This window comes from Globicephala melas, chromosome 11 (assembly GCF_963455315.2).
Source record: "Globicephala melas chromosome 11, mGloMel1.2, whole genome shotgun sequence".
NCBI lineage: Eukaryota > Metazoa > Chordata > Mammalia > Artiodactyla > Delphinidae > Globicephala > Globicephala melas.
Window position 1 is genome coordinate 36,797,867 of NC_083324.2, and position 14,836 is coordinate 36,812,702.

At 41.7% G+C, this 14,836-nt stretch overlaps 1 pseudogene; it reads right to left on the minus strand.

Annotated features, from left to right (window-relative positions):
* LOC115858927 (small ribosomal subunit protein eS7-like) lies at nt 1-581 on the minus strand (annotated as a pseudogene).
* Between the last annotated feature and the right edge of the window lie 14,255 nt (nt 582-14,836).

The window sequence follows — 14,836 nt, forward strand, 5'->3', positions numbered from 1 at the left end:
TTACAACTGAAACTATGGGAATTCAAAATTAATATACTTACCCATGAACTTCTTATAGACACCAGAAAATGTTTCAACTTTGTATTGCACATTGTTCTGCTGTGCTTTATCCAAATGAACCTTTATGAGCCAGCTGCCATCCAGTTTCTTGCGGATTCTCTTGCCCACAATCTCACTTGGGAAAACCAAGTCCTCCAGGATCACATCATGCACGGCTGTCAGAGTGCAGCTCCTGGGATACTTGCTTATTTTTTGTATGGCTTTTTCGAGTTGGCTTAGGCAGAATTCTCCTCTGAGTGACAAAGACAACATGTCTCCTGCTGAACTTCTTCTCCAACTCACACAATAGCTGGACCTGGAGTTTCTGGAAAGATTTCAATTGAGGAATGAGAACAAAGGTTATAATAGCTTTCCGACCACCACTAACTTCAATGTCCTTGGCAATTTTGATGTTCAGCTCTCGCAGCTGGGCCTTGAGGTCCAAGTTCATCTCCAGCTCCACGAGGGCCTGGAAGATTCCAGACTTGAACTCCCAGCTTCTCACAATTGGGCTTCATGACCTTCACACTGGAACTGAACATGGCCTTGACCTTGCCAATGAGGCTAACTAACATTTGTTCCTCACCCACCCCCACATTTGGAGGCCTAGGTCTCAGGAGAGCTCGTTAAATCCCAGAGGCAAAGGGGAAGAGGTGGGAATGGCGCCAGTAGAGAAACCGGAAGAACCACAGAGAAACGGTGGAAGCCTAGAGAGTCCCAGGAAGCACCCTTGTATTTTCTTAAGTGATAACAGCACTAGGAGCATCTTTTGTTCTAATATTTGGTCTTTGAACTGGATCATGACACAGAGCTTCTGAAATTCTTATAATTTCCTGGATGATAGGCGTGTCCTTTGTTCTAATGAGGTGATTCTGAGAGAGCTCCTGGATGGACTAACGATGAAGGCTGGTCATTGAAAAGATCAATATATAATCAGAGTGTGGAATTTTCAGCTTTACACCCCCTTTTCTTGAGAAGGGAAAGGACTGAAATAGGGTTTTCCAAAAGTGTCAAAAATTAAGTGTTTTGTATGAGTAGTAAAGGAGACACACAGGAGAAAGACTCATAGGAGGCAAAACTGACCGTTTCCCACTCAGAAGGGGAAGAATTGTAGATTTTTCTAACGTAGTGGTATTCCCTAGAAGAGCTGCCACAGTATCACCTGGAAAGTTGTTAGAAATACTCATTCTTGGGAACATGATACACTGAATCAGAAATGGTGAGTGGGGGCTTCTCTGGTGGCGCAGTGGTTGAGAATCCGCCTCCCAATGTGGGGGATACAGGTTCGAGCCCTGGTCCGGGAAGATCCCACATGCCACGGAGCAACTAAGCCTGTGCGCCACACTACTGAGCCTGCGCTCTAGAGCCCGCGTGCCACAACTACTGAAGCCCGTACGCCTAGAGCCCATGCTCCACAAGAGAAGCCACCGCAGTGAGAAGCCCATGCACCGCAATGAAGAGTAGTCCCCGCTCGCCGCAACTAGAGAAAGCCCACGCGCAGCAACGAAGACACAATGCAGCCAAAAATAAATAAATAAATTTAAAAAAAAAAAAAAAGAAATGGTGAGTGGGGCCCAGCAATCTGCTTTAATGAGACCCTCCACATCACTGGGACTGTTGATAAAGTTCGAAAAACATTGCCCTATTTCCCTCTTACGTTCAATACCCATGATAGGATCTCTTTATGAGCAGACTGACCACTTTCTTCAGGGGCAGAGCTAAGAGGTTATCTTGGAGTGAAGGCTACCACAGACATGCTTTGCATATGTGGAGTAGAGAGCAAGGGAAGGACCTGACTAGTTCATCTATTCTCCTCATGCAGTTGTTTCATGAATGGCTGATGATTGCCCATGGTTTCCTCCTGCTGACTTGTTGAACTAGGCAAATGACAAAATGCCACATTGGCTCACAGGTGACCAATCCATGATTAGATTCACACTCAGGCCATTCTAATTATAGATGATTAGCTGATTTATTCATTACTCCACAGCACTTCTCTTTTTTACCACACTACACAGCATTACAAGAATGTTCTGGTCTTCTGGGTGCATTAAGTGAGAGATAATCCCATGTTTATTGTAAGAATTTCCTAGGCATACCTTCTGCCAAGTTTCTAACTCAAAAAACAATTTTTGAAAACCCCTTCCTGAAAAGCAACTTACATAAAATTCAATCTCCTTCAAGTGTTTCTTAATTTGCTGAGATCTCCTACTCCTTTGCTACCTGTCTTATTGGCAACCCAACTTCAGTGAAAATGGAGGTTTATTGGCTCACAAAAGTAAGAATTCCCGTAGTAGAGTGGGTGGTAGCCTCAGGCATGGCTGGGTCCAGAGGCCCAAAGGAATCCTTAGGACTTAGTCCCTCTCTTTCCATCTTTTGGTTCTACTTTCCTCTGTGTTGGCTCCATTCTCAGCAAGCTATTTCCATGTGGTGTACCCCAGCAGCTCTGGTTTCGTAATTCTTACAGCCATCAATCCTAGTAGTTCTACCACGGCACCAGAACTAAGTCCCAGTGGCCTGGCTTGCATCATATGCATATCCCTGAACCAATCACTGTGGCCATATACATAAATTATTCCAACATTCTTCTAAGTAGTTGTACATCCTAGGCTGGTGCCTCCATCACCCAGGAGCAATCATGTGGGTGCCCTGCATGGGAATTCTCCACCCATCCTTGTGGAGCTTCTAGGGATGAGGGGTAATCAGGGCTCAGAAGAGCAGAGCTGTGTCTGAGGATGGGCAGGTTAAAGAAAATGATCTCTGCCAGCAATTTACAGATCAGAAAATCCTGTGTGTCAGAGAAACAGCTACAAGGAGACATGACATTATAAGAGTTGACAGAGGAAGGCAGAGACTGAAGGAGAAAGATACTGGGGAACATAAAGAGATAATTATAATTAGAGTGAAAGACAAGATTATGAAGGATAGACAGAGAGGGAGACACAGAGACAGCAATGAAGACCAACAAAGCTAGAGAACAGTATGCCCAGATGAATGGAGACACAAAAACAGCTCCTCCTTCCACCACCCAGCGCACACACACACACACACACACACACACACACACACACACACACTGCCAGAGAGAAATAAAAATTCAAAGAGTCTGAGAAAGACATGTCTTTTGGGTATGAGGGATTTGGGGTGGTTGATGAGAGAACCATTCATTCAGGGATGGTGGGACAGTTGTTTCTAGGGAGAAAGATTTGAGTCATGGTAAAGCCACAAATCCAGGGCGTGGATAGAACTGTGTATTCATTCATTACCTAAATATTTACTGAAACAACAAAAAGACAACCACAACCCAATTAAAAATTTTTTTCAAAACTTTAGTAGATGTTTCTCCTAGAGAAGATACACAAATGACCAACAAGCACATTGAGATGCCCAACATCACTCATCATAAGAGAAATGCAAAAGAAAACACAATGAGACACCACTTCACACTCACTAGGATGGCTAGAATTTTCTTTAAAAGGAAAATAACAAGAGTTGGCAAGGATATAGAAATATTGGAACACTTGTATATTGCTGATGGGCTGTAAAATGGGGTAGCTACTAAGTATTTATAGTGGCATTATTCACAACAGCCAAAAGGTGCAGACAGTCCAAATACCTATCAAGAGTGGATAAACAAAATGTAGCGTATGCATACAATGGACATATACTCTACTATAAAAAGTAATGAAGTACTGACACATGGCTACAACGTGGATGAACCTTGAAAACATCATGTTAAGTGAAAGAAACCAGACACAAAATATTGCATTATTCCACACTAGGTAAATCTATGGAGACAGAATGCAGATTGGTGGCTGCCAGTGGCTGGAGGAGCAGGTACTGGGGAGTGATTACTTTTTGGGTATGGGGTTTTCTTTTAGGACAATAAAGATATTTTAGAAATTGATATATATAATAGTGGTTGCTTAACACTTTGAATGTACTAAATGCCACTGAATATTATGTGGTTAATATAAAAATGGTTATGTGGATTTCACTTATTTGTGCGATGTGATGGTCAGTCAGGTGAGGCCACATGAGAATAGGAGAGGCATAGGAAACAAGGTTTACTGTACTTACAGATCCTAGAGAAGAGGTCACCACCTCATGTCACACAGGGTCAGAGGACAGGCATCAGGTACTGGGCAAGCGGCAGAAGACAGGGGTGAGAAAAGAACTTTTGCCATGGTCTTTCTTGAAGCAGGAAAGGCAAGGTCGGGCAGGGTAATCAGTTCAGGATTGGCTTGTTTGAGTAATTCGGGTGGGCTCTACGTTATAGGAGTGGTCCCCAGATGCCTGGTACCTGGACCTTGGATCTGGAATCCGGACTTGCGATGATTAAGGCATTGGAATATTGCCCTCTGGGGTGCACAGGCCCGAGAGAGGAGGTAAGGCTCTGGATTGGTTGGTTTGCAAATCATAGGCATGCTCCAGGCTGAGTCCTTTGCCATCTCAAAGAATTGGCCAGCCCTGGGAGGGGTAGTCTACCCAAGCCAGAAAGGAATGTTCAAAAATGATGTCAAAATGTCATAATATACAGAAAGTTAAAATATATAGCCAATAACATACTGAAAGAGAGAGGGAGAGAGAACCAACTGTTCTAGATCCTGGGAACACAGCACTGAACCTAGAGTCCCTGCTCTTTTGGAGCTCACCTCTCGTGGTGGGGGAAACAGAAAACAGAGAGGTAAGATAACCTTGGTAGGGATGAGGACTGAAATAGGAAAGCAGAGTCAGGAGCTAGAGTATACAGTAGTGGGAGGGAAAGCTATTTCAATAAGGTGGTCAAATCAAAGGAGGCCTCCCTGGAAGGAACATGGAGCAGAGACAAACCTGAATGGAGTGAGGGCTCCACCTGCAAGAAGACAATCCAAGGAAAGGTGGCAGCAAGAGCAAAGCACTGCGATGGGAGGGTGCTGGGGTTTTTTTGATATTAGCAGAGCCACCAGGGAGGTCATTGAGAGAGTGAGATGGGCAAGGCCAGACTGTGTGGGCTTATGTAGTCCCCAGGTGGGTGGGGGCATTTTGGAATTGGTCTAAATTGAATGAGAACGCTCTTGGATTGGAAGAATTAACATTGTTAAAATGGCCATGCTACCCAAAACAATCTACAGATTTAACTCAATCCCTATCAAATTACCCATGACATTTTTCACAGAACTAGAGCAAATAATCCTAAAATTTATATGGAACTATAAAAGACCCAGGATTGCCAAAGCAATCCTGAGGAAAAAGAACAAAGCAGGAAGCATAACCCTGCTACACTTCAAACAATACTACAAAACTACAATAATCAAAACAACATGGGGACTTCCTTGGCAGTCCAGTGGTTAAGACTTGGCTTCCAATGCCGAGAGTGTGGGTTTGATCCCTGGTCGGGGAGCAAAGATCCCACGTGCCTCGCAGCCAAAAACCAAAACATAAAACAGAAGCAATACTGTAACAAATTCAATAAAGACTTTAAAAATGGTTCACATATGGGAAAAAAAATCTTAAAAAATACCCCGAAAAACCCATGGTATAGGAACAAAAACAGACATATGGATCATAGGAACATAATAGAGAGCCCAGAAAGAAACCTGTACACCTACAGTCAATTAAATTTCAACAAAGGAGGCAAGAATATATAATGAGGAAAAGACAGTCTCTTCAGCAAGTGGTGCTGGAAAAGTTGGGCAGCCCCATGTAAATCTGTAATAAAATAACTGAGGACATAAAAAAAAATGTAACCAAAAAAAAAAAAAAAAACGTAACCCATGAGCCCCCCCGCAACAAATTGGGGGCTAACAAATAAGCCAGAGCTATAAACAGTCCTAAATGCTTTGAGCACCCCCCGACAAACCAGGGGCCTACAAAAAAGCACTGAGTGCTTTGGACACTGATCCATAAAATGTCTTCAGTATAATCAAAATAGTGAGAACACAAGGAAATGTCCTTGTGCTACTTCAGTATAATCAAAATAATGGTGAAACTTTGTGCTGCTTTTGCGCTCAAGGACAAAACACGGCATGTTTTCAAGAAAGCCAATTATTGCTTGTATAATTAATAAAAACATAGGTTGCTGCTTTGGCATTTCTAAAATGTTAAAAAAACAAGTCTTAAAATGTAAACCTAAATAATACTTTAATAAAAACTACCACAACAGGACAGACGGCGCTGTTTTGCCTGAGCGAACGACAGGCCTCTACTGCTGTGCTTCGGCACAATTCATCTTGTGTGATGAGCTTACTTTCGGCCCTGTCATAAGATAAACTACAACATTTGGCGCCCGAACAGGGACTTAAAGGTAAGTAATCGCATAATCGTGAGACAGAAGGAAAAACTGGTCCGCTCAGAGTAAGCGAAACCTTCGACAACAGTAGAGTAACTGTAATAGGGAATTCCCATTCAATAAAATTTCAATACATTAGACTCCTAAAACAGTTATTAAGGAGTTCAGGAGTAAAAGTAAAACCAAAATCTTTTGATAAATTGTTTGCGCTGGTACGTAAACATTGTTACTGGTTTCAATCTACTGGTCATAACCAGTTGAATTTAAAAGTTTAAAAACAGGTTATGCGAGCCTTAAAAAGAGCTCATCAACATGGAAACCCTATATCTGTCCGTATTTGGTCTCTTTGTAAATTAATTTCCCTTGCCCTAAAACCATTACAATCTAAAACTAAAAGTGACAATGGGGCACGCCCTCAGCGTCCGAATTCTGCTCCCGATCATTCTGCTGCTTTTCGTACTCTGTTTCATGAGTCTCCTATAGAGGACCTTCCTCCGCCTCCTCCTCCCCTTGTGTCTGAGACAGGAAAGGATTTTTTGGATTCCAATGATAAAGGGGCTTTTTCTGATGATGATAAAGGTTAAGAACAGACTAACAAACAAAATGAGATGCCACTTTCTCAACAAAATGAAATTTCTGATATACTTTCAAAGTTAAAAAATTTGATGGTTAAATTAAAAAAAAATAAAAACAATGCTACCACTCCTTTATATCAGAAGCCATGTCCTACTATTCCTCCGGCTCCTCCTTTAGAATTAACAGCTTATACTGTTGGAACCTCTCGTCAGTTTCGCTTTCCTCTAAAACCTGAATCTAATAAAATATTGTTAAAAGAATAGATAAATTAAAAAAAACAATATTCTGAACCATTTTTTGCTTTCCCTATTGTTAGACAAGCTATGCCTACTAATAATCAATTTCCAAATGAATATATAAACGTTGAGTATAACCCTCATGATGTAAAAATTTTTAAAATACTAAAAAGAGCCATTAATACATATGGGATACATTCTAATTACGTTCAAGGTCTTTTGTCTAGGTATGCTTCCAAAAACATATTAATTCCTCAAGATTGGGAGGCGCTTACCAAGACTGTTACTTGGTGAAAAGAAGAAGACACCTCCATTGACCTGGGGGCAAATAAAAAAGTTTACAGACACTGCCAAAAATCTTGTCATTTCACAGGGTAAGCCTCTCACTAACACCAATCTTTTTGTAGCCATGTTGACAATGCTGTCTGCACAGGTAATAAACATATCAGCCAATGAGATAAATTGTACTAACCATACTTATTGGACTTATATTCCTAACCCTCCTCTTAATATGGGGGGTACCTGATGGGATGCCCCAATTCTTGTATATGTAAATGAGTGTGGATGGTTGCCTGGTCCTTTTAATGATAGAGGCCCTTTAAAGCCAATAATAATAATAATAATAATAATAATAATAATAATAATAATAAATTACATGGTGGGTGTTAATAAATCTCCTATTTATATGGAAAAGGGAGATCATTACCTTAAAATAAATTATCAAGCATGGTTAAATGTTGTCAAAAATAAAAGCAGATATCATGGGTTATACCTTTTAAATGCTTAGTTTTAAAAGTTCTAATTCCACTCTTAATAAAAATGTTTCCACACCTTACTTGCCTCCATGCCAGATGCCTCTTGTAGATCGATTATCGGATTGGGTCCATTGGACTCGATGCCAAGGAGAAATGGCTCGGGTTCTTGTTAATACTTCTTAGAAAACCGTCATTGATTAAAGCCCTTTTGGCTCCGCCCAAAAAAAAAGGGGTCTAAAAAATTTACACTGACATAGAGATGATAACACTATTTATAACAATACTATTAATGATACCATAGTATGACACGCAGGAGGGTTTTCTCCTCCTGGTCCTCATTTAAATGGATATCCTATCCAAAAAAATCTATAAAAGCTTATGACAGCTTTAAAAAAGATTAATACTTGGGTAAAACATATGGATAACAAATCTAAAAATTATAGTTTGACTTTTCATAAAAATGTTACTCGATATACTCATAGTTATGTAAAATTACCTTATATATTGTTAAAAGAACCAACTATATAAAATGAGACTCAAGATATTATAATATGTAAAAATTACTCTCTGTATACCTACATTACCTCTAGTATATCTTTTAACAAATCTACTAAAAGTTTGTATATCTTACGAGCTCGGACAGGTCTTTGGCTTCCTGTCAATCTTAGAAGGGAATGATAAAAATCTCTTCCTATGGCTGTTTTACAGTATTTAGCTGATACATTAAAAAAAGGTAAAAGATTTATAAAAATGTTGATTACAGCTGTCATGGGTATTATAGCCATAACAGCTACTGCTACAGTAGCTGGAGTTGCTTTAAAACAATCTATTCAGACCATTAATTATATAACTGATTGAAATAAAAATTCTAAAATACTTTGGTCTTCTCAACGACAAATTGATTCAAAAATACATTCAAAAATAACAGACTTACACCAAGCTATGGTTATGTTGGGGGATCAACTTGTAAATTTACAAAGACAAATAAAGCTACGTTATAACTAGAATCAAAGTGCCTTATGTGTCACTTCGGTTCCATATAATCAGTCTACATTCCCCTGGACAAAAATAAAAAAACATTTATTACATCACAAAAATTTAACAAAAAAAATCGTAAATTTACAAGAAAAAATTCAACAAACTTTTCAAAAAAAATTACGACTTAATTCACAAAAAGTATGAACTAAAATTATTCAAAAACTTAATAATCTAAATCCCATGTCTAAATTACATGTTTTATTTGGTTCTACTACAAAATTACTAATACTCATTATAATAATAATCATATATTTAATTATAGTCCAACGACAAATAAAAACTACCCGCCACACAACATTACAACAAACTACTGTGTTTTCCTTAATACTACACAAACTACAAAATAATTCCATGTAGTTTAACACCGGGAGTAATGCTGCCATGTTCTCCTTGATACTACAAAAATTACAAAACAAAAAGGGGGAAATATAATAAAGTAACTGAGGACATAAAAAGAAAATGTAACCCATGAGCCCCCCCCCACCAACAAACTGGGGGCTAACAAATAAGCCAGAGCTATAAACAGTCCTAAATGCTTTGAGCACCCCCCAACAAACCGGGGGCCTACAAAAAAACATTAAGTGCTTTGGACACTAATCCATAAAATGTCTTCAGTATAATCAAAATAATAAAAACACAAGGAAATGTCCTTGTGCTACTTCAGTATAATCAAAATAATGGTGAAAACTTTATACTGCTTTTGCACTCAAGGACAAAACACGACATGTTTTCAAAAAAGCCAATTATTACTTGTATAATTAATAAAAACATAGGTTACTGCTTTGACATTTCTAAAATGTTAAAAAAACAAATCTTAAAATGTAAACCTAAATAATACTTTAATAAAAACTACCACAACAAGACAGACGGCGCTGTTTTGCCTGAGCAAACGACAGCTCTCTACTACTGTACTTCGACACAATTCATCTCATGTGATAAGCTTACTTTCGGCCCTGTCATAAAATAAACTACAACATAAATCAATGAAGTTAGAACACACCCTCACACCATACACAAAAATTAACTCCAAATGGCTTAAAGACTTAAATATAAGATGCGACACCATAAAACTCCTAGAATGGAACATAGGTAAAACATTCTCTGTACCAGTGTTTTCTTAAGTCAGTTTCCCCAGGCAATAAAAATAAAAGCAAAAATAAACAAATGGGACCTAATCAAACTTACAAGCTTTTGCACAGCAAAGGAAACCATGAGCAAAATGAAAACACAACCATACACCACACTATGAAGGAGTTTCCCTGGAGCCGGCTGACTTGGAAGCTGGGCAACTTCATGTCTCCTACCCATGGCAGACATTACTAATCAACCACAGACCCCAGTCATCCAGCACCTGGCTCTTAGAATCCTCCTTTATATGCGACCCCAGACAACCTCAGAGCTGACCTCTGCCATCATTTACCTTGACCCTTCACTGAGACAGTGACCTACTGAAGATTGTCTGAGATCTTGTGACACAGTGTTGGACCACACCCGATCAATTCTTTATTGGGAAGGGGATGCAGTCTGTAATCCAACAGACCTGTGACCCTAGAAAGATCTCAAGCTCAAGTCCTAGTTGGCTTGCTGTGAGTTCATAGCTGCCCCTGAAAAAGCCACGGGTATGGCAATTATGCCAGCGCCAACAGACCTGGATAATGTGGGCAGCATGGAGCAAACGGCAATAACGAAGGCAGATGCGCTACATGCGGACACAAGACTGTAGCCTGACCACTGCCCATTTTTGCTGAGCATAATGATCCAGCACAGCCCGCCGCTTCTTCTCCAGCAGCTCTGCCAGCTTCTGTTTCCACCAGTACATGCTCTGAGGGCCGCGTGCAGCAGCGTCCGGCGCACCAGGGTGCCCCGCCACCAGGCCTGGATCTTTATTGCCTGCAACTCTTTGTCAGAGGGGGGCGCTTCCACTAGGGGGTGGGGCTGCAAGGAAAAAGAAGGGACATTCAGGAAACATTCCCGACCCACCTGAGCCCTGGTGTAGCCAGGAAGGGGTCCTGATCCTTTATCAACAATGGCACCTTCCTCAGAAGTTTGTGAGCACTGGGCAGACCACTGGCTGCAGCCAGAGACCAGACAGGTGTCCCGTCTCTGCCACTCTTGGTTAACAGACACATCACAGTTGAACTCTGAGTCTCAGGGTCCTCAACTGTAACATGGGGCACACCTTCCCTAGCTGTCACCTGGTTCCTTGGACCTGGTTGGCCAGTCTAGAACAAGAACACCACGATCTATCGGTCAAAGGGTTATTCTGTTTGGCCTGGGCCTTACCACCTACCTGGGAAGCATATCACTTCCCTTCAGACCTCACCCACAGGCTAGAAAAGGGGCATCCTTTGCTCTCCTTTCATGCCTGACTCCAGCTCCAGTGCACAACCTGCTGTCTCCCTCTGTCAGCTCACAGGATTAGAAGTTTGTGACTTCCTTGGTGGCACAGTGGTTAAGAATCCACCTGCTAATGCAGGGGACACGGGTTCGAGCCCTGGTCCGGAAAGATCCAACATGCCATGGAGCAACTAAGCCTGTGTGCGACAACTACTGAGCCTGCACTCTAGAGCCCATGCTCCGCAATGAGAGAAGCAACCACAATGAGAAGCCTGCACACCGCAACGAAGAGTAGCCCCCACTTGCCGCACCTAGAGAAAGCCCCCACGCAGCAACAAAGACCCAACTCAGCCAAAAATAAATAAGTAAATTTATTTAAAAAAAAGAATTCTCTAATTTGTTTGAGTGACTACTGTCTAGGTTTCTTTCCAATTTGGATTCCTTTAATTTATTTTCCTTATCTGATTGCCATGGCTAGGACTTCCAATACTCTGTTGAATAAAAGTGGCGAGAGTGGGCATCCTTGTCTTGCTCCTGATCTCAGAGGACACGTTTTGTGTATCCCTTAACTACCTATTGTGGATATAGATGGTTTTACTACTTTTGTCTTTTAACCTTCCTACTAGCTCTGTACGTGGTTGATCTACTACTTTTACTATATGTTTACCTTTACCAATGAGATTTTTCTTTCGTAATTTTCATATTTCTAGTTGTGGCCTTTTCTTTTCCACTTTGAGAAGTTCCTTTTACATTTCTTGTAAAGCCGGTTTAGTGGTGCTGAATTCTTTTTGCTTTTGCTTATCTGTAAAACTCTTTTTCTCTCCTTCAAATCTGAAGGATAGTCTTGCTGGGTACAGCATTCTTGGTGGTAAGATTTTTTTTTTCTTTCTTTCATCACATTGAATATATTGTGCTACTACTCCCTTCTGTCCTGCAGAGTTTCTGCTGAAAAGTCAGTTGATAGTCTTATGGGAGTTCCCTTGTATGTAACTAGTAGCTTTCTCTTGCTGCTGTTGAGATTCTCTCCTTATATTTAATTTTTGCCATTTTAATTATAATGTGTCTTGGTGTGAACATTTTAGGGTTCATCTTGTTTGGGACTCTCTGTACTTCTTGGACCTGGCTGTCTGTTTCCTTTCACAAGATAGGGGAATTTTCAGCTAGTATTTCTTCAAATAAGTTCTCTGCCCTTTTCTCTTTCTTCTCCTTCCAGGATCCCTATAACATGAATGTTGGTATGCTTAATGTTGTCCCAGAGGTCTCTTAAAAATATCCTTGTTTTTTAAAAATTCTTTTTTTTTTTTTTTTAAGTCTCACAAGGATTATTTTCACTAATCTGTTTCCAGTTTTCTGATCCATTCCTCTGTATCATTAATCTACTGTTGATACCTCTAGTGCATTTTTCATTTCAGTTACTGTATTCTTCAGCTCTGTTTGTTTCTTCTTTATATTTTCTAACTCTTTGTTGAAATTCTAACTGTGCCTATCTACATGGTCCGAGGGGGCTGGGTTCCTGGTGCTAACAGGCTAGAGAAAGGATTCCAAAATGACACTTACCAATGCAGGTATTATCGTGGTAGAATTAGCTCCCCAAATTGGCTGCTGCCAGCATCTCCATCCACAAGAAGATCCCTAGTTGCATCCTGCCCCTCCAAGAGGCTCTACAAAATCAGCAAGTGGGTCTGAACCAGGCTCTTTTCAAACTACTGCTTCTGTACCTGGACTTGGAATGTCTGAGATTTTGCATTCACCCTTTTAAGAGTGAAGTTTCTGTTTCCTATAGACCTCTGGCTCTCCCCAAAATAAGCCCCACTGATTTTCAAAGCCAGACGTTCTGGGAGCTCATCTTCCCAGTGCAGGGTCCCTGGTCTGCAGAGCCTAATGTAGGGCTGAGACTCCTTGATCCTTGGGGAGGACCTCTACAGTTGTGATATTTCTTCCATTTGTGAGTCACCTTCCCAGGGGTTTGGGTTCTGACTACACTGCATTTCTAGCCCCCTGCCCATTTTGTTGTGGTTCCCCTTTTATGTCTTTAGTTGTGGAAAATTTTTTCTGCTAGTCTTTAGGTCATTCTCATAGATAGTTTCTCTGTAAGTAGTTGTAATTTTGGTGTGCCTGTGGTAGGAGGTGAGTTCAGGGTCTTCCTATTCTGCTATCTTGGCCTCCACCCACCCCTCAGGTTTTGATATTAATAACTGTTGTTCCTCTCTAAGATCCATAAGTGGCTCTTTCAAATAATGTGTTGTTCTTTTTTTAAGGCTAAGTGGTCTTCTGTGAAAAATATTAACTTTATTTCTTTAAATTGTCTTCTTAAATCTTCCCTTTAGCTATTGTGTTTCTGCTTGTTGGGTTTAGGGAGGCTTTTTCATGCTGCTGGTTTCCCCTAAAGCTTGATGACTCCTGGTTGCGCACTCATCTTTGTTCTGAGATTCCCTTTAGCCTGTCGATGAATGCTTAGTCCCTGACTCCACAGATTACATGGGCGGTGTGGGATAAACTGTTGGGGTGAGGTGTCAGTGGGTGGTCACCTGGGCAGGAGTCTTCCTGTACAAGAGAGTCACACAGTAGCAGGCCCTGCCTCTCCTTCCCAAGCCAGTCACAGTTCCTCCCTGAAGACAAGCCCTCTCTTGCCAACCGCATGACTCAACTGTAAAGGTGGCTCCTCCTCCTACAGATATATTCTAACTAGTCCCTGTGGTAGCCCACAGACTCTGCTGCCCCCTGCACGAGGTACCTCCTAGCTTGAAGGGACTGCACGGCTCTGCACTTTCGTATGAGACCTTTTTAGAGCTTTGATTCATTTTCTTTCAGTCTTTTCATATCTGCCTCTGTCCTTTAAAGCAGCAGTCCCTAACCTTTTTGGCACCAGGTACCAGTTTCGTGGAAGACAATTTTTCCACAGACGGGGGGGTTGGGGAGGGATGGTTCAGGAGGTAACGCAAGCGATGGGGAGCAGCAGATGAAGCTTCGCTCACTCACCCACTACTGACCTGCTGTGTGGCCCATTTCCTAACAGGCCATGGACCGCTACTGGTCTGCGGCCTGGGGGTCGGGGACCCCTGCTTTAAAGTGTCCATATAATTTCTGTCCACTGAAGATCTCTTCCTATTTTTTTTAAGATACTATTAGAGATTTTTTTTTTTTTTTTTGGCGGTACGCGGGCCTCTCACTGTCGTGGCCTCTCCCGTTGCGGAGCACAGGCTCTGGACGCGCAGGCTCAGCGGCCATGGCTCACAGGCCCAGCCGCTCCACGGCATGTGGGATCCTCCCAGACCGGGGCACGATCCCGTGTCCCCTGCATCGGCAGGCGGACTCTCAACCACTGCGCCACCAGGGAAGCCCCTATTAGAGATTTTTAAAAAATGTATTCCTGGACTTCCCTGGTGGCTCAGTAGTTAAGAATCTACCTGCCAATGCAGGGGACACAGGTTTGAGCTCTGGTCCGGGAAGATCCCACATGCTGCGGAGCAACTAAGCCTGTGAGCCACAACTACTGAGCCCGTGTGCCTAGAGCCCGTTCTCTTACTCTGCAACAAAAGTCACGGCAATGAGAAGCCCGTGCATCGCACCGAAGAGTAGCTCCC